The 21,654-nt window shown below is 37.9% G+C and overlaps 1 pseudogene; it reads right to left on the bottom strand.

Annotated features, from left to right (window-relative positions):
* The window catches only part of LOC145028701 (protein CHROMATIN REMODELING 20-like), a 44,013-nt pseudogene extending 42,430 nt beyond the window's left edge, over positions 1-1,583 (bottom strand).
* Between the last annotated feature and the right edge of the window lie 20,071 nt (positions 1,584-21,654).

Genomic DNA, 21,654 nt, shown 5'->3' with positions numbered 1-21,654 from the left:
GTAATCGATGTTATTAAACATGTTATAAGCCATATAATACAACTAGAGAGAGGTACTCATGATTTGGGATGAAAACCCGAAGATCTGTGAGAGAGAAAATGGCTTTTCTCTAGTTGAAAATGTAACAAATGAAATAATTTGGCTAAGAATCATATTTATAGTCCTGGGATTTTTTGGCAGAAAATATTTTTATTCCCGCAATGAGCTGTAATATAATAGAGTTTTGAAATAACAGTGTTGCACAAAACCCTAGTGCATCCACTCTCCTGATATCTCCTTAAGTGTAAATCCCGAAATACTCAAACTTATAAAGAAAAGTATGAAAATTTACTGTGACTGTTATAACTTTTATTGACCTGATAAAGTTCGTACATAATGGAAATTTCGGGTTGTCACAATTTTTAGATCATCTGTTGTTGAATTTGTGTGTTGCCCATTCTCAATAAGGTTTTGGAAGCTACAAAAACACTAATTGACCAAAGTCAACATATATATATATATATATATATATATATATATATATATATATATATATATTTATATATAAAATAATAAAGTTAGCAAGGCTAACCAATTTCTAAATTCTTGGCTGTTGCCAAGAAATCCTTCCCTCACAAAATCAACCATCTGTATTGAATACAATGTATAGTGATCATAAGATCTTTGAAGCTCTTTGTGAACATTGATCAAAGATTTATTTTGTAATACTAAAAAATCAATGGAATTAGAAGAACTTACACAATAATAATCCATGAGGTTATTTTGAAGAGGTGACCCTGTTAATGCTATTCGCGTCTGGCATTTCACTTGCTTTAAGGCCTGAGTTGTATCAGCTCTTGTGTTCTTAATCATGTGGGCCTCATCACACACAAGTATGTCAGGTCTGTCCTGATATATATATATATATATATATATATATATATATATATATATATATATATATATATTTGTCATTATTATTAAATAACAAGCTATAAAATAAATAAATATAAAATATTTTGAAGTCCAAAATGATTACCTTGAAAATTTGCTTTAAGGAATCCACTAATGAGCAATAAAAGTAGTTATGGTTTTATCAGTTTTTATTTTTGAATTGAATAACTTTAATTAGGAGTTAGTTGATAGTTATTCTCTAGTTAATTTTCAGTTATGAATAACAGCTATATAAGCTGATGTAGTACAATGATTTTGATATTTTAATTTCCAATTCCAGTCATTGCATAGCATATCTCCCTTGTTCACTTTTGTCCTGTTTAAAACCTATTGTATTCTTTTCTATTTGTTTAAAACTAACAAATTTGTATCAGAGCTTATTTCTTGAGGGATCTGTGAGGACAAATGGCAGAAAGTAGTGTTTCACAATTCACTATTCCTGTGTTCAATGGTGATAATTACCAGCTATGGGCTGCAAGAATGACATCTTATCTTGAAGCCATGGATCTTTGGGAAGCTGTAAAAGAGGACTATGTTGTTCCTCAACTTCCAAAAAATCCTACCATGGCTCAAATGAAATTTCACAAAGAGAATACATCAAGGAAGTCAAAGGCGAAAGCAACTCTGTTTGCTGCAGTCTCTACAACCATTTTCAGAAGAATTATGTGCCTCAAAACTAGAAAAGAAGTGTGGGATTATCTGAAGGAGGAATATGAAGGAGATGAAAGAATTTGAGGCATGCAGGCTCTCAACTTGATCAGAGAATTTGAGATGCAGAGAATGAAAGAATTGGAGACTATCAAGGAGTATTCGGAAAGATTATTGGATATTGGAAACAAGGTACGATTGCTTGGCTCTAAGTTTTCAGATTCAAGAATCGTTGAAAAAATTCTCGTTACTGTACCTGAGAGATATGAAGCTTCAATAACCACTTTGGAGAATACAAGGGACCTGTCAAAAATTACTTTGGCAGAATTGTTAAACTCATTACAGGCACAAGAGCAACGTAGGCTTATGAGACATGAGCATGTTGCTCAAGGTGATCTATCGGCCAAACATCGAGATGAACGAAAGAAAAATAAGAAGAGTGACAAAAAAGCCTCATCAACTTTTGTTGTTGAAGATTTTGTCGACAATCAGAATCAAACCAAAGTTCAGACTCCAAAAAATAATTATCCACCTCGTAAGCATTGTGGTAAAATAGGTCATCCTCCATTCAGATGTTGGAAAAGACCAGATGCAAAGTGCAACAAATGTAATCAGGTCGGTCACGAAGCTGTTATATGTAGAAGTAATACTCAAAAGCATGAAGAAGTCCATAAAGCTACTGAAGATGAAGAAGACCATATGTTTGTTTCATCTTGTTATTCAATAACAGTTTCTCCTGAAAGTTGGCTAACTAACAGCAGGCGTACAAACCACATGTGTAATGACATCAGCCTCTTTAAAGAGGTATTGCCTTCGAAGTCCAAGAGAGTGAAAGTAGGAAATGGTGAATACCCAGTCAAAGGAATTGGAACAGTTGCAATTATAACTACTTCAGGTACAAAAACAATCGCAGATGTTATGTATGTACCAGAAATTGATCAGAATTTAATAAGTGTTCCCCAGCTGCTAGAAAAAGGATTTAGGACATACTTTGAAGATTTTTGTTGTCATGTGTATCATCCAAATGGAAAAGAATTGATGAAGGTCAAAATGAAAGGAAGAAGCATTGCTTATGATCCAAAAGAAGAAGAGCAAATGGCCTTTTACAATAAAGTTAGCAACACTGACATATGGCACAAGAAGCTTGGGCACTATCATCTTCAAAGAATGCTACAAATGCAAAAGGATGAAATGGTGAGAGGTCTTCCAAATTTAGATGATCAACTTTCAAATTGTTCAGCATGTCAATACGAAAAACAAAGGAGGATTCCATTCCATAAATCATCTTGGCGGGCATCAAAAAAAACTTCAACTCATACATACTGATGTTGCAGGACCTCAAAGAACACCGTCATTGCAAGGTAATGTTTACTACATTATTTTCATTGATGATTTTACAAGAATTTGTTGGATTTACTTCATGAAGTTCAAGTCAGAAGTGACTGATGTTTTCTGGAAATTCAAAAAAATGGTTGAAAACCAAAGTGATTGCAAAATTTAAGTGTTGAGGTCTGATAATGGAAAGGAGTATACATCAGAAAAATTCAATATGTTCTGCGAGGAAGCCAGCATTGAACATCAGCTCACGGTTCCATATTCTCCACAGCAAAATGGAGTTAGCAAAAGAAGGAACAAATCCATATTGGACATGGCCAGACTACCCAAGTCGACAGACGGTTTGGACATGATCTGGGTAATAGTTGATAGACTAACGAAATCTGCCCATTTCCTACCAATAAAAGAATCATACAAGATGGAGCGCCTGACAAGAATCTACGTCAAGGAAATCGTGAGACTCCATGGAGTACCAGTATCTATCATCTCAGATAGAGATAGTAGATTTACTTCACGCTTTTGGCAATCGCTTCAGAAAGCTATGGGAACACAACTCGACATGACCACTACCTACCACCTACAAACAGATGGTCAAAGCGAGCGAACCATTCAAACACTAGAAGATATGCTCTGAGCGTGTGTAATAGACTTTGGAAGATCATGGGATACCTACTTGCCTTTGATCGACTTCTCGTACAACAACAGTTATCACTCGAGTATCAAAGTTGCCCCTTTCGAAGCATTATACGGGCGTAAATGTAGATCACCGTTGTGCTGGGCTAAGGTAGGAGACGCCCAGCTAGCGAGAGGGAAAACTCCAAACAACGCCTTAACGGGACCGGAAATCATACGCGAGACAACCGAGAAGATAATTCAGATCAGAGCACGACTGCAATCGTCCCGAGGCAGACAAAAGAGCTACGTCGATAAACGACAAAAGCCCTCGGGGTTTCAAGTCAGAGATAGGGTGTTACTAAAAGTCTATCCTTGAAAAGGAGTGATTCGTTTTGGGAAGGGGGGCAAACTGAACCCTCGATATATTGGACCTTTCAAGATTCTTGCCCAAATCGGTCCAGTGGCCTATAGACTGCAACTATCTGCCGAGCTCAGCAGTGTACACCCTGTCTTCCATGTCTCCAACTTGAAGAAGTGCTTATCCGACGAGACTCTCGTCATTCCATTAGAGGAAATCCAAATCAATGAGAACCTTCTATTCATCGAAGAGCTGGTGCAAATCATGGACCGAGAGGTGAAGCGTACCAAGCAGAGCCGCATTCCAATTGTGAAAGTTCGATGGAACGCGAGACGCAGACCAGAATTCACATGGGAACACAAAGATCAAATGAAGCAGAAATACCCTCATCTATTCTCGCATTCTTAAATCTAGCTTTCGAAAGAATTTCGGGACGAAATTTCCTCTAACGTGGGGATAATGTCACAACTAGAAATTTTTGTGCCTTGTAACTACAACACTTATAACAACTACGAATCAATAACATGAAAGCATGCATGATGCTTGTAACATCCGGAATTCCAGGTGTATTATTTAAATATTTATTTTTGGATTATGTGAAGGAACTCGGCGATTTGATGCGTAGAGTCACCGTGTAGGGTCGTGGTTGATCATCCGGGTTCGCATTGGACTCGGCGAGTCCATGAGTGGAATCGGCGAGTCCACGCTATTTAATGAAACCCTAATCGTCCGGGGTTGGAGCATATTTAAGGGCACTCTTAGCCTTCCATTGCGGCTACCAGTCCCTTGAGAGAACCCTTAGTGATCTATATCGTTTGAGAGGAAGGAGAAGCCATAATTGATATTTCTATCCTTGGTTTGGCAAAAAGAAGGTGATCAAGAGCAAGAGGAGGATGAAAGAGGTGTGATTCAAGTGGTTTCAGAGTCCAGAGACTTCAACTTGAGGTATTCATTCGGACCTTCTTCAGTTTTGGTATTGAACTGTCACACCCCAAAACCGGAACGGCGGAAACGTTCTGGGGTGGAGGACGTCATGTCTAGTATCACGAGATATGTATATGGTAAGCAAGTAATGAACAACCATTTCATTTAGAAAGAAATTGTTTACAATGTATGTGTTCACAAAACATAGAAGTCATAAACAAATAACAAAACAAGACTTGAAGATATAATGCTCCGTCTTCTGAAGTCCCAGCACGAGCACCTGTCTAATACTATCCTGAGAATACAAGTTATTTGAAAGAGTTGATCAGCAATTAAGCTGGTGAGTTCATAAGATTCTAGTGATGTGAGTAAGTTGTAAAATGTGGAAAAAAGTATATGTAAAAGTAATGTAAGTTGTAAGATCTGTTTTGAAATGATCGTCAGTTCCTCAAGAAAATCCTATATTTCCTACTTTAATGGAAGTTAAGTAAAATGACACTACAAGCCTTTCTATGCGTAATGAGTGGGTACAAGTTATGTATACCTGGAGTAAACAAACAATCGATTGTGTGCATCTGACCTCAACCCACAACCCAACGGGGTACAGTAAGTAAGGCGGATAGCACACATTCCATTGGTTGTTAGATCGTTGTCATATATAACCATGGTGTATTCACTTGTTACTCATGGAGTTATTTGTAATGGTTCCTTTAAATTTAATGGAGAGTTCCTTTTAAGAAAACCTATATTTCTTATAATAAAATATTGATTATAGTGATTACTTTTATAATAGCTTTGTTTATACTCCTATATATAATTTGATATAGGGTAGATAGTAGATTGGGTAACCTCGGTGTAAACCCACATCCAACGGGAACAGGACGTACAACGAAGAGCACACATCCTACTAGCTGTCAGATACTAGTTTTATATATAAACATGGTGTATAAACTAAGGTGTTATAGATTAAACTCACTTAAAGTCTTTAAAACTGTACTGGCTTAATAAAATGGATTAAGCCCTTAACTGGGAAATTGCTAGTTTTGTATACCAAAAGTACTGACTTTGAAACGAAAGTTTTGTACTAGGAAAACTGTGCATTGACCCTGTGTCCTATAACCTGATCTATACCTGGTACCCTTATGATGACTTAACGTATACTAAGCATAAATGTATATAGGTTCGGGTAGATAATAGATTGTGGGAACTCAGTTCAAGACCCCAATCCAACGAGAACAGGCAATGAGACGGAGAACACACATCCTGTTAGCTATCGGAGTCTATTAGCATAAATGTATCCTATAGTGTATACATTAAGGAATCATAAGATTAGCATTATGGTCCTAACCTATAAAAGTAGCCTTCTACCAAGACTCAATTGTTAAGAAAGCAGTCTTCTACCAAGACTCTACTGTTCCTTTGTAAACTGAAAAGTACATTCTCCCTAGTTTATAACCTATCCCGATTAAAGAATAGATTAACCTTCTAGTGTTACTGACACTTTAAGAAAGTAATGGGAGAAATGAGTACCCTGATGTCGTTTATAATGACATACGGGGGTACTAACAACCTAAAAACATATATGTGTTTTATTACGGTCATAATGTGAAAGCTAGAACCCCTACTAACCTGCTCTCATGTATGGAGATTGAGGGAACCAAATGCGACCCGAGCAAATCCGTGCAAGCTGTGTAGTTCACATTAAAGTTAGATCATGTCTGCGTGTTATCATGCTATAGCAAATTTACTTGTTCGTTATGTTCTATACCTATAATAGTTTACTAATGTTCTAACTGGACTGATACTGAAAAGACTCATTTATCTACAAAGTTATGCTTATACTTTAAAAATGGAGTTTTGTATAACTATAAAGTAACATAACCTTTAGAAGAGTTTTGAAATGTTTTAACAACTTATAAATAACATAAGTAACAATTTGAAAGAATGATTAACAACAAATAATTACACAATTATCATTGTGTTCAACTTGTATTCCCCCCCCCCCCCCTAAAACAATTAAAATAGTTAAAAGATTCATTACGGGGTATGAACTCACCTGATGTGGGTGATTCAAACGGGTATGCGCGTACGGATGAGAACTTCCACGAATGAAGTTCCGAGACACAATAAGTCCTAAATGATATTTAAGGACACATAATGACATGAATATAGTGTTTATAAACAACTATATGAAAGGAAACACCTTCCGGGACTAGGAAACACCTTCCGGGACTTGGAAACACCTTAACCAAGTGTTGGAATCACATGTGATTCAACCTAGGAGGGTATAAAGGCACTTAAATGAGTTTACTACCATGCGTTCACAGCCCAAGGGAGTTTACGGTCGTAAACTCATGGTTACTCATGGGTTAGTGCAAGTTTGAAGTCTAGGGGGTGATTTAGGGACATTAGCTTTAACCTAGGATGAGAAAGACCTCATCTTATGGCACTTTTGGGGTGTTTACGGCCCAAATGAGTTTACAAACGTAAACTCATGGCCAAATATGTTTATGAGGGTCCTAAAGGTCATAAAGAAGCATTATAAAATCATGCCGAAGCCCTTGGAAGTGTTTGTGGCATCAAAACACCTCTACTTTGAGTTTACGGCCCATGGACCATTTGGTCATGTGTTTGCGGCCGTAAACACTTATGGGAGATGATATTTTAGTTGTTTTGGGTCCTAAACACATCTAGGTAAAGTTCTATGCTTGTCTCTTGGGCTATGGAAGGCATTTAGGGCATTTTGGCACACTAACATGGAGTTCACGGCCCAAGAACTTCCTTGGCCGTGAACTCACTTTTGGTCCTTGATTTTAATTGTTTTTTATTCCTAAACATGTCAAGGTTTGTCCCATGTTTGGGTTCCAAGGTCTAGGGGTCATTGGGCACACTTTGGCCCTTGAAATGGAGTTTACTCCCCAAGGTGTTCTTGGGCGGTAAACTCACAGATCTTGGTGTTTTCGTATGATTTCTAGTGTATTAAGCATATATAAAGCTTTAAAACAACACTAGATAGAAGTACTCACATTCCGGAACAAAAGTCTGAAGATCCGTGAGAGAGAATTTGGCTTTTCTCTAGTTGGAATTGTAACTAATGAATAATTTGGTTCAGAATCCTATATATAGTCCTCGGATTTTTTAGCAGAAAAAATTTTATTCCCGGAATGAACTCTAACATCATAGATTTTTGGAATAACAGAGTTGCACAAAACCCAAGTGTAACCTCTCTCCTGACATCTCCTTAATTGTAAATCCTGAATTGCTCAAACTTGTCCCAAAAGTTTGAAAGTTAGCAGCAACAGGCTTGGCTTCTATTGAAGTGGATGGTTTCACTGAATGGAAGTTTTTGAGTTGTCACATGAACTTAGAGATTAGGGTTTGCTAATCTCTTGTGAGGATGTTTATGTGGAGCAATTGGTCCCTTATCGATTCTATGCTTTGGATCTGGACTCAAAGTGGTCCAAAGACTTCAATCCATTAAGCTTTATGAGTCCTTGTGGAGTGATTGGACTTAGGTTGCCATTTTCGGGACTAAATCACCATTTGATGCCATTATGTATATTTATAAGCATCAAGATTCGAGCTTTACATGATTATATTGCTTGGGAAGGTCAGATCTATGGATTTGAGGAACGGATCTGACCTCAGGAGGTCAATAGAACCTGTGCATGGCATGTACTCACCGAGTTGTTCTTGGGACTCGGCGAGTTGAATCAGGGTAGCCCCGTGATTCTTGCCTGGGGACTCTTCGATTAAAGGGAGGGACTCGACGTGTTAAATGGGACTAAGGAGTTAAGTGGACACAGGTGGACTTGCCGAGTTGCCCAAGTGCACTCGCTGAGTCGGGTCAAAATTTGACGTTGACTTTGGTTGACTTTTAGGGTTTGGTTAGTAGTAAGGCCTTTTGAGCCAGAAGAGTGGTAAAATGGTCTTTTACCCTTCTGAGGAAAGGTGGGAGTATAGTTATATTTATGGGAGTATTTGTTTTATGTGTTTAGGCGGAGGCTAGATCGTATTTCTACCGAGTCAGTGATTTACCGAGATATCAGAGGTGATTCTTCTCACTATATTGTACCTAGAAGGGTACCTATGTGTGACCAGAAGGTTGGATATGTAATATGATATATGCATTGTCTGTGATTAGTTACCCATTTGGTATGTGCTATGTATGCTATGCTTGATATAGGCTGGAAGGCATTATGTTATGGGCCGGAAGGCATTGTGATGTGGACCGTAAGGTTGATGCGGGTAGGACCGGAAGGTTTACCGGGTTGGGACGGAAGTCCCCTGAGACACATGGACCGGAAGGTCATGGCCTGGAAGGGCGTACGTGTGTAGGTGGTATTTTGGGGAACTCACTAAGCATTTATGCTTACAGTTGTTGTGTTATGTGTTTCAGGTACGAGCGAGGACCGAGGGAAGGTGCCGGCATGATCTGTACACACTGACAGAAGATTTATTTTATGATCTTGGGATGTATTTTATTATGATGACATTTTCTAAACATGAGACTTAAGAATATTATATGATGGTTTATATTGTTTGAGAAATGAAAAATTGTTTTGAAAATTCACGTTGTTACAATGCTCATTCTATAACAACGAAACTTCATCAAATACTTCATTTTAACACTACAAATGGTCAACAAAGAATTGGAAGCCTTTGAAATCCCGATTTAAGTCCATTTTGGACTAGGATTTCCTTATTGGGCCTAATGGACTAATAAACTTCCAATTTAACTATCTTGAATCTAGAACTCTCTAATGGGCCCTATTTGGACTCATATACATGAAACTTAATACTTTTGGGCCTTAGGAGCCCAAAATACACTAGGTTAACTTTAATGGGTCTTAATGGGTCACAACCAATTTAATTTAGCCATATTAGGTCATAAAAATTACACTTTGATTTATTTGGGGCAAGCATCCTCTAACTTACCTATTATATGGGCTTAAGGGTAAAAAGCCCAAATTATTCTCTTCTCCCTCTCCATTCTCGGCCCAAGCCCACAAACCCAAGCCCACAAAGAGGAAGAGTTAACTTTCTGTGTGTGTGCCACCTCATTTTTACATAAAGGTTTTCCATGCAACTCTCATATTTCCATGCAACCATCCTTTCACTCATCTCTCTTCTTCTTCTCTCTTTCTTCCTCTCGGCCAAACCAAAACACACACACAAGTTCACTCAAACTCTCTCAAAGAAACACTCTCCACTCCTCTCCAAATTTTCGAGATCTAGGAAGTTTTCAAGGAGATTTTTCCCACAAACACATCATCTAAGGTAATTTGATGTTATATCCATGATCTAGCTACTTCACTTCATCCAAAAATCTCTTCTAAATCCATTCAATCTTGTGATTTTACACCTTAGAAACATCTAAGTTCGAGATCCTCCAAGAAGACTTGTTAGGATCGAAATTTCTTCATCTTTTCCTTCAAAAACCGAAAGTACACTCAAGGTGAGCTTCATACCCCTCTCTTTTTGGTTTTCATATGTTTTCTGGGGGAAAATACAAGAAAATGTGTAGATCTATGTGTATATGTATGCTATGTGTGATTTTATGCATGTATGTGTATATTTATGTGTTTTTGTGATAAATATGTAATTAAAAAGGGGTAAATCACTTTTAGTCCTTTAAATAAAATAATTTCATTTTTAGTCCTTAAAACATTTTCTTGACACTTTTGTATCATAAACTTGTTGAAAAGGTCGAAAACCATACTTTTAAACAAATCGATCCATTAAGACAAAATAAAAGATACCCGACTAGCGATAAAACGGAAAAACGAATACACTTCAATACCAAATATCGTTATAAACGAATTGATTCGGTCTCGAATCAATACAAAACAATAATCGTTAAATCAAAACTCTTCAATAGATACGTAATGACAACAATGAGTAAATATACAAACTTTGGGATTATGAGTTTCAAATCATGCATGTTGGGCCTTGCAAGCCCACCAACATGATCTTTGGGCCCAAAGGGATAACGCTTATATGTTATTGGGTCTTCAATGACCCAATATTTTATAAAAGGGCTTTCAATAGCTTTTGTGTGCTAGTGGGCCAAAGTGTCCCATTAGAAAAGCTAGTAAGGTCACAGTAATCACATGCGAGTTGGACCATCGTGTCTTTCGCATCCACGACAGCCTAAGGTACTTACAACAGTAGTGGGACATAATACTCCCCTTCCCTTCGTTCGTTAAGGCTTACGAGAAATCAAAGTAGACAAAATTAGGACGATATACAATGTGGATTAATCAATATTCATTCGTTAAGAAAATAGAAAAATCAGTAATCATGAATACATTTCAAAAATCGGAAAACATCGGGTTTTCCGGGGAGTTCAATACTACACGTTCGGAATTTGATAACTATAATACAAAATACCCTATATATATATATATATATATATATATATATATATATATATATATATATATATATATATATATATATATATATATATATATATATATATATGTTTTGAAATCATTCATGCATCCACTTATGGATCTTCACACTTTGATAAACAAAAGTCTTTTCAAAAAATATCAAATTTTCTGGGTTTTACAAACTACACAAATCATTTTATCACAACATTGCTTATGAACTCACCAACATTTCATATGTTGACGTTTTTCCAAAATAACTTGTATTCTCAGGTAACAGGTAAGCGGAAGAGTAATAGGAAGTAATGTTAGATGTTATGTTGTTCAAGCATTCAAACAAATTATGTTATGAATGTGTAATGTTTAAACAATGTACTTGATGTGAACAATTCCAGTTGTAATATATTGATGCATGGTGACGTTTATGTTATGAATCATGTATATTCATCGTGATAGTATTCAATTAAAGTCATGTGAGCCCTCGGACGTTTCTGTCGTCTAGTTCGGGGGTGTAACACCAAGTCACTAAGCAGAAACATAACCCCATCCCATTTACCATAATGCAACCAAATAACATATCATTCCATAACTAGATACAATCCATAAAGGGTCGGCCTTGGAGCCTTAAACCATGTTGGTATAGTGAGGATAACCCACCTCGCAACTGTTGACTCAAAGTATAAGCTCAAATTATCAGATCACCGACACAAACTCCATGTCACACCCACAAACCAAGGATGGCAGAAATGTCTGGGGGTGGAGGACTTCATGTATAGCATCATAACAACAAAAGCAATAGTGATTTAAGCAAACACAACCAACATATATATAATTGAAAAGGTTACATCATTGTATGAATTACATGTTTCCAAATCAATTACAATATGTTAACAAAATGTGAAATGTTTGATGCCTTAACGTCCCATCCTCAAAAGCACTTGGTTACCTGTTTAGTGATTTCCTGAGAATACAAGTTGTTTGAAAAAGTGTCAACACAAAGGTTGGTGAGTTCATAAGCATTTGTAGACAGTTTATGAAAAGCTTTTTCTTGTAAAAGTACTGTTTGTTCTAGAAAAATCCAATATTCTCCTTAATATGTAAAAGTAGTCTTCAAACCCAAAGACCAAGGTGTACAAGTAATTTGTTATACTTATGATGAAATAATGCAAGTTTAAATCTACGTAAACTCGTTGTAGATGAAATAATGCAAGTTGAAATCTACGTAAAATCGTTTGATCTACATGAATTCCCCATAAATTCTATGTTTGTTAATACTTAATGTGAGCTATTATAACCATACTATGACCTAGGTGGCCTAAAACGACGTTCTTCAGGCATCGTAACTATTATGACATTTGTCACCACAGACCTGCCGGTCTAGCTGTTGCAAGCAGCTCAGGTGTGGGTTTGTCAATCCCAATATATATCTATATACAACTATCATGCTCTCCCTCCAAGAGACTCTGGTTACAATACATGACTTATTGGTAAAGTGAAGCAAATGTCTCACAAAAGCCATTAACGAATTCACGTGTAATGTAATGGAAAATTCCTTTTTGTATGAATGTACCCTTTTTGACTGAGTGTGTTATGTGATGTATCACAAAATATACCTATTATAGTTTATCAAAACAAGGGTAAAAGTGGTAATGTACATAAACTATACTTAACATAGTTTATTCAAATGTTTGTATGTAATAGACGTACTTTGATTATAACAAATTGTTATTTCTATGCTTTGTCTAGAAAAATCCATTTGTTAACTGATGTATGTCTACATACTAAGACAATATTGTCAAATATTGCAATAACATATAATCACATAAAGATATACACATTGCTCAACATGTTACAAGGTGAAATGAAATTGATAGTATTTTTCTATTGATAACATTTTCTATCCCTGTCTTTAGAAAATTCGTAGAAAAATCATCAAAGGTCCAAATCAGAATCCAAAAATATTGAGAGTTTGGAAAATGGGTCTAGTTTCTCTATAATTTTTCTCATGATTTTTAGTGACCTCTAACTTGTGTGAACAAGTCCAAAATCACAGACTGGTCCGGATTGATGTTTGAAATGATAGGCGGTTTAGTAAAAATCACCATAAATTGTAGGAAAATCTTATGGAGATGTGCAAGTAGTCATTTTAAGGCTAAGAACTTGAACTATTTGCACCTAATACAGTTTTGAAAACTAAAATGCTTAACTTGTCCAAAACAGTCCGTCAATGGAGTCCAACTTTTCTGATGAAGGCTGTTAGAAAAAGTTTAGTTATGTTCTTGGTGTTTTAACTTGTATCCCCCCCCCCCCCTTAAAACATGAAAATACAGGGATATGAACTCACCTTATGTGATTTCAGTAGATGATTGTTGGAGAATGGAAGTATTCAACTCAAGAACACTTGAAGATGCCTTGAAGATTTTCGAGAATCTAACATCAAAGTGATGGAGTTTGTGTAAGCAATCGATGATTGGAGTAGGATGAAGTGTAATAATCACAAGAAGGATGAATTATACTTACCAAGAATATAATAAAGCTTGCTGATCAGCCTTGGAGTCTCGAACTAGAGGAAAAAGTTTGAGAGAAAAGTTGTGTTTGATTTTTGGTGAAATGAGAGCAAGTGAGTGTAAATGAGGAGAGAGGTTGACTTATTCCAGCTCTTAGAACGTGGGAGGGGCTGATGATTGATGGAAAGGTACAAGGAAGTGACTAGGGATGATGGGGAGGAGTGTGGGTTAGTCATGGAGTGGGTATGGTGGTTGCTTGTGTCATAATACAAAGAAAAGTCAACACTCAACCTTTGTACTTCACCCACTCATTTCTTGGATAAGATTTGCACCAAAAACATGGGAATTAATGGATTATGAGGTCTTAATTCATAAATTAAAGTTTTGGGTGAAAATCCCGCGTTAAAACGATGAAAAACGAAGCCAAAACGAAGTTGGAATCGAAACCCGGGAAGAAATGGGCTTTCCTGCGAGAGTGGGTAAGAGGCAAAATGGGCCGAAGGTAGCTTCGGTTCCTTCTGGTCATGGGCCAAAGGCTAAATGAAGCAAAAGTGGGTAAGAGGCAAAATGGGCCGAAGGTAGCTTCGGTTCCTTATGTGAGGTTTGGGCCCGAGAGCACCCTTCGGTTTCGGTTCAGCAGCCTTCGGGTCCTGTCCAAGAGGGTTCGGTCCCTAAGAGGACTTTCGGCCCTAAGAGGGGTTTCGGCTCCTTAAGGCTGTTTTTCACGTAGACTTCCGTTTTCGAGCGGTTTTTGACTAAATTAAGGGCTGGGATGCCCCGAGTGATTTTAGAGAGATTTGGGAGAGATTCCACATTCTTGGAGAGATTTGGGAGAGATTTGACATACTTAGAGAGATTTCACATACGGAGAGAGATTTGGGAGAGATTTGACATACTTGGAGAGATTTCACATACAGAGAGGGATTTGGGAGAGATTTAACATATGTAGAGAGATTTGGAAGAGATTTGACATACTTGGAGAAATTTCACATATGGAGAGAGATTTGGGAGAGATTTCACATATTTGGAGAGATTTGGGAGAGATTTGACATACTTGGAGAGTTTTGGCATTCAAAGAGATATTTGGGAGAGATAGAGTCAATACGATTGAGAGAGGTTTCGTTTGTGACATTTTTGAGTGTCCGGCTTCGCAATGCAAGTTCCGTAAACCCCATTAAGCCATGTTTTAGATCTTACAGACTCCAGATAAGTATGCAACATTGTCTTATCGGTTTGGTTCATTGTTTAGCACGAAGGCTAAGGAAAATTAAACACACGAATTTTCGAAGTGATATTTTCTCATTAAAATAGTGAGTTATACAGTAATTACATAACGTATACCCTAATATAAAAGGTTTGATTGAGTTGACCGATTTGACTCATTGACTTTGTTTGACTGTAACTTGACCCGAAATTGACTATTGTCACACTCCACCACCTATAATCACCATAGAACCATGTTGTTACTTTCCAATCTCCCAAAATTTTGCCAGATGTCAACTGGTCAACCCTTGGTCAAATTCAAAGTCAACCACCAAGGTCAACAGTCCATCTTGACCTCAACTCATCGAGTACCCTCAGCTACTCGCCGAGTTCCCAGCATAACTCGCTGAGTCACTAGAGCGACTCGTCGAGTTCCTTAGGTTTGTGTCCATAAACTTCTTGGACGACTTGTCGATTTTCCCTTGCAACTCGCCAAGTTCATATATGTCCAAAGGTTAGGAAAACCCTATTCGACTCGCCAAGTCACTCATCTGACTCGCCGAGCCCAAAAAAATCTCCATCGGACTCACTAAGGTGACCATGCAACTCGTCGAGTCCCTTCAGTCCTTCATCCATACAAATTCTTTTTTAAGCCATGCAAAGGCTCCATATTGCAGATCCAAAACCCCAAGGCATGGTTATCATGTAAAGTTGCAAACTTTACATGCATGTAAGGCTCTAGAAACTCTAAATGACAAAAACAAGCTTGCAATGGAGTTTTACACTTTTAGGGGAGTCTCATTCATGAAAAAACTGGAAGCTTTATGGACTTACAGACCCAAGGGAGTTTAGATCTGAAGTTGCAACTTCAGACTTTAGCTCAAACACAAGAAAGGCTTCCTAGCATTCTAGAAAAGCCCTAAAATCCACCCAAAGGAGGTCTAGAATGGAATAAGCTCAACATAACAGCTTAATACCTTCAAAATGGTGCCCACTAAAGTAGATCCCTAATTCCCCCGAGTTCCTTGCTTCTAATCACTTTTTTCCCCAAGATTTCACACCAAAATCCTTCTTCATAGCTTTAAACACACCAATGTAGCATACACACACGAATTAGGGTTTTGGAATATAAAGGGGGCTATGAAGGGGAGGCTAGGGAGGCCAATGATCCTTTAAATAGGGTGCAAAACCCAAGAAATTAGGATTCCATACTCCAGCTCCAACTCGTCGAGTCCTTATTTGGACTCGGCGAGTAGGTCACTTAAACACGTGGACCAACTCGCTGCTACTCGACGAGTCAGGAAACCAATTCATCGAGTAGACCTTGAAATCAAAAAGATCTTATATAAAAAAAAATCAATACCTGGGAATCAGTGCGTTACAATTCTCCCCCACTTGAACTATAATTCGTCCTTGAAGTCTGCTAAGGTGAACAATGCCAAATAGTGCTCCCACATCTCTACCTCCGGCTCTTATGTCCACTCGGATCCCCTCTGATGCTCCCATTGTACCTTCACCAATGGTATCTCCTTGTTTCGCAGAGGTTTCATCTTCCTCTCCAGTATGGCTACATGTCTCTCCACACAATTCAGGCGCTCATCGACGTGAATATCATCCAACGACACCACTACCTCCTAGTCCATAATACACTTTCGTAACTACGAAATGTGGAAAGTGTTATCGACTCGACTAAGCTCCTCCGGTAGCTCTAGCTTGTATGCCACCTTGCCGACCCGGCAATGATCCTGAACGGTCCAATGTAACGGGGACCCAATTTCCCCCTCTTCCTAAAGCAGATCACACCCTTCCAGGGTGAGAACTTCAGGAGTACCATATCATCCACTTGGAACTCTAACTCAGATCAGTGTCTGTCAGCGTAACTCTTCTACCGACTCTGAGCGATCTGCAATGCTACCTAATTTGCTGAATCTTCTTAATAGTCTGCAAGACTACCTCCCTCCGACCCATCACCATGTGTACGACCTCACACCAACAAAGCAGGGTGCGGCATCTCCACCCAATACAACAACTCAAAAGGTGGGGTGTCAATGCTGGAATGATAGTTGTTATTGTAGGCGAACTCCGCAAGGGGTAGGTGAGAATCCCAGCGCCCACCGAAATCAATAACACACACCATCAACATATCCTCGAGGGTCTGAGTGGTTCTCTCACTCTAACCATTGTTCTGCATATGAAATGTTGTGCTAAAGTGTAACTGTGTGCCCAGTTCCTCGTGGAAATTCTGTTAGAAACGGGAGGTAAATCTAGCATCCCAGACGGAGACAATGGAGACCGGAACCCCATGGCGAGCGATGATCTCGCAGACGTACATGCCGTCCAATTTTTCGGCCGACGAACTCTCCCGTATCGCCAAGATATGGTCACTCTTGGTCAATCGATCCACGATGACCCATATAGCATCAAATCCCTTTGACGTCCTCAGTATCATGGTAATGAAGTCCATCGCGATTTGTTCCTATTTCCACAGGGGAATCTCTAAAGGCTGCAACATACCATGCAGCCTCTGATATTCAGCCTTGATCATCCTACAGGTCAAGCACCTCTCAACATATCAAGTGATTTCCCTTCATACATGGCCACCAGTAACTCAAACTCAGGTCTCTATACATCTTGGTGGCTCCCGGGTGAATAGAGAAGTGAGACTTATGAGCCTCCTCCATGAGTGTGTGTTTAACCCCACTAGACATCGGAACCCATACCCGACCGCATTGGGTCAATAATCCCCGACTATCCCTCACAAACCGGGTGTTCTCGCTCTTGATCCTCTCTAACTTCCAGTTCTTCGTTCACATGCTCTCAACCTGGGCATCTCTGATCAAGCTCACCAACGGAGAATCCTCCGCTATCCTCATCAAAGCATCCGCCACCACATTCACTTTACCGGGTTGGTAAAGGATATTGCAATCGTAGTCCTTTACTACATCCAGCCACCTGCGCTGCCTCATGTTCAGGTTCGGCTGATCCATGATGCATCTCAAGCTCTTGTGATCTGTGTATATGGTACAACTGACCCCATATAGGTAATGTCTCCAAATGTTCAGAGTGAACACCACCACTCTCAGCTCTAAATCATGAGTAGGGTATCTCGACTCATGCAGCTTCAACCGTCGCGATAGGTAAGCTATCTCCCATCCTCTCTGCATGAGGACTGCTCCTATATCTGTGATGGATGCATCATAGAATACCACAAAATCTTCCACTCCCTCCGGGAGTGTCAAGATTGGAGCCTTGCAAAAAGACTGAAGAATGGTCTCAAACACCCTCTGCTGCTTAGGGTCCCATCGGAAATCCACCCCCTTCCTTGTCAGGCTAGTGAGGGGTACTACAATCTTGGAGAAATATCTAATATATCACTGGTATTACCCTACTAATCCCAGAATACTCCTGATATCAGAGGGAGATTTCGGCACCTCCCACTGCATGACTGCCTCGATTTTGACCAGGTCGACCAAAATCCCATCCTGGTTAACGATATGCCTGAGGAACTGGACCTCTTGTACCCAAAACTCACACTTCGAGAACTTACCATACAGCTGTTCTCATATCAGAACTCCCAACAATTCCCCGAGGTGCTCCTCGTGCTGTTCTTGATGGGTTTTAGCCATAAGAACGTCATGTGTGCTCATACAAACCCTAATGCTTGGATCTACGTTTCTCTATTGTACATGCTATTCATCCAAGACTTTAAATCCTAAATCTAGCATATGATAACCAATATTAACATAATAATGGGTTTAAGATATTACCTTGATTGTTATGTAGCAATAATAATCACAATTCCTCCTTGTAATGACTTTAGAAAGCTTAGAGTCACAAATGTCACTCCTCTAATGGATCACAAACACAAAGAGCAAGAGGATGAAGAATAAGGAGAGAGGAGGTTGCCCAAAACGTGTGGAAACCCTAGAGAACAAGTTCACCACGTTTTTGGAGCTTAAGGGTTCTTTAAATAGTGAGGCTATTAGGGCTATCTAACAAGGAAACCCTAATTTGGATGTTTAGGCCCTAAGCAACCCATGTACTCCTTTCTTAAAGGCCTTTGTACGATTTCTAATGGGTTTCCCCCATAAAATTCGTCCACCCCTTTAATATGGATTCCATTAGCTCAATATTCAAGTATCACACAATTGACAGTTCTAGTCCCTTAAGTTTAATTAATCTCTTTTAGTCACAAACTTAATTTTTATTAATTCTTGACTAATATTAATTAAACAATATGATTTCTCCTTTAATATATTATTCTAATAATATATTAATAAATCATAATTAATCCTTTCTCTCCATAATTCATCATATCAAGTTGCTTTGGTGAAGGCAACCCAAAAGGACCATGCACCATCAGGTCAAGTACATACCAAAATAGTTATGGACTTAGACACTAATCCAACAGTTCTTGGGTCTTGAAATACACCAATATGTCATCTATGAACACGATGACTAAGCAATCAAGCATCGATCTGCAGACCTGATTCATCAGGTCCATGAATATTGTTGGTGCGTTGGTGAGTCCAAATGGAATCACAACGAACTCCTAATGACCATAACAAGTCTGAAACACATTCTTCTCCACGTCTTCCTCTCTGACCCAGACCTGATGATGCCCCGACCTCAAATCAATCTTGGAGAACCAAGATGCATCCTGAAATTGATCGAAGAGATCATCTATCCTCGGGAGTGGATAACGGTTCTTCACCGTCAACTTGTTCAACTACCTATTATCAATGCACATCCGGTGTGAATAATCCTTCTTCCTGACGAAGAGGATCGGTGCTCCCCACGGAGAACTACTAGATCGAATGAACTACTTGCCCAGCAGTTCCTACAGCTGTGATGACAACTCCTGCATATCGGGTGGCGCCAATCGGTACGGAAATAAACCAGCAATTAAAAATAAAAATGAAAAAAACCATCAATTTTAGTCACAAAGTTATACATAAACATTATAATTAAAAATAAAAGAATTTTATACATAAATTGATGGAAATAAACTTCGATTTTTTTCAATTACATCAATTAAAAAAGAATCATAAATATTTTCCCAAGAAATTGACGATACTGTATTAAATAATATTTTATAAAATTTGGCATAAAAAATATAAGAATATATTATGATTTTTTTTCATATTTATATAAATAACTTCAACAATCATTATTGTAAGAAATCTTTATTTATAAATTTTTTAAAAATATCATGTTTGTGTCGTCGAACTTTTTTTTAAACATTGCAACTTTTTTTCAAATCATTGGGAAAGTTTGAATAAATTTAAATTCAAAAAAAATAAAAATAAAGATATATGTGTTTTTTACGCTAGAAGATGTCTAAAAATGTTACAAAATTTTGCTCCACATCTGTGCCAAGAAGAGGGTGTGCAGACATTTTTAGGTCTACAGTCCTTCAAAAAACAAACAGTCTGTGAAGGCTAATGTTTGTGTGTGTTCTGCGCGACGCAGATAGAAGAGATCAAGAAGATCTGTAGACGAAAAACAAACAACACCTAAGTGTTTTTGTTTTTTTAAACCACGCCTTCTAGATGTAGAAAAAACAACCACAAAATATTAAAAACTGCTACGAAAGGTTAATTGCAAAAAAACATATCTGAACATTAAAAACTTAATAATATGACATCAATCCCAAATTGCTCCAAAAGTAAAGTACAAAATATGTTATAATCTAACTTCAAACAAATTAGATATGCATCTTTTAAAATTCCCAGGTTTGATATCCCAACTTTGAAGGACTATAAGTCAATAAACCAAAAATGAAAAAATTATAATCTAAAATAATGTACAAACTATAAACACTGAAAAATAACACAAGTCAATCCGACTTCAAATGAATGAAATATGTACGTTTTAAACTTTGCGCAAAAACCCTTAAAACCAGTTCCGAACACCGGTTCCATTTCTTAAACCTGGTTTACCTAGACCCGAAGGATCTGAATCCCTGATTACCCGTAACCTAGATAAATTGTCATTCTTTAAATGTCATTCAGACCAGTTCTTCATATTCTGGTTCTAATAGTTTTAGTTTTTCAATTTGAAATCCCATCCCTATGATGATATACACTATTTATTACTTGTTACTATATGTACATATGTATGCACGCGACAAGTAAACTGTCTTTGTTCATAAATGTGCTTTGAGAAGGATGCCTAACAGAAGTTAAAAAGAAAACACAACATTCAAGGGTTCATATTTAATCAACTTTCAATATCAATTGTAGAAGCATCGAGCCATATAATAAAATAAAAAAAATTATTAATCTTTTATACCAAACTCTCCAAAAATAATGCAACTATAAGACCAACCCTTCCACATTCTACAAATCGATAACTAAAGTCAGAGTGAACACAAAATGGGGCTAAAATTCCATAACAACATATACCAAGAAAACTTTTACACCATCTTTAAAACTCCAATCAACTTCATGTCCAATGTATAATCATAAAAATTGGAGCTTTTCTTTGATAATTACTCAAATATATGGCTACTCTTTTTCACCCACAATTTAATACCATTCCAGCTAATTTCCTTCCCACATTCACCACAAATAGTGGTGCACCCTTGTTTCACACCTTGGCTTCTTAAGGTTAACATATGAGCTAAGATTGTGCATTTTCTTAACAAAAACCGGTCCCTTGAACACACCCGGGTGCACCGAGGTGGCTTCTGGGTTTGGGTTCGGGTTCAACCTCGTTGATGGTTGGTTTGAAA

The sequence above is a fragment of the Lactuca saligna genome, chromosome 2, assembly GCF_052625555.1.
Source record: "Lactuca saligna cultivar CGN05327 chromosome 2, ASM5262555v1, whole genome shotgun sequence".
Taxonomy (NCBI): domain Eukaryota; kingdom Viridiplantae; phylum Streptophyta; class Magnoliopsida; order Asterales; family Asteraceae; genus Lactuca; species Lactuca saligna.
The sequence above is the reverse complement of the archived record's forward strand: the minus strand, read 5'-3'. Positions and strand labels throughout refer to the sequence as shown.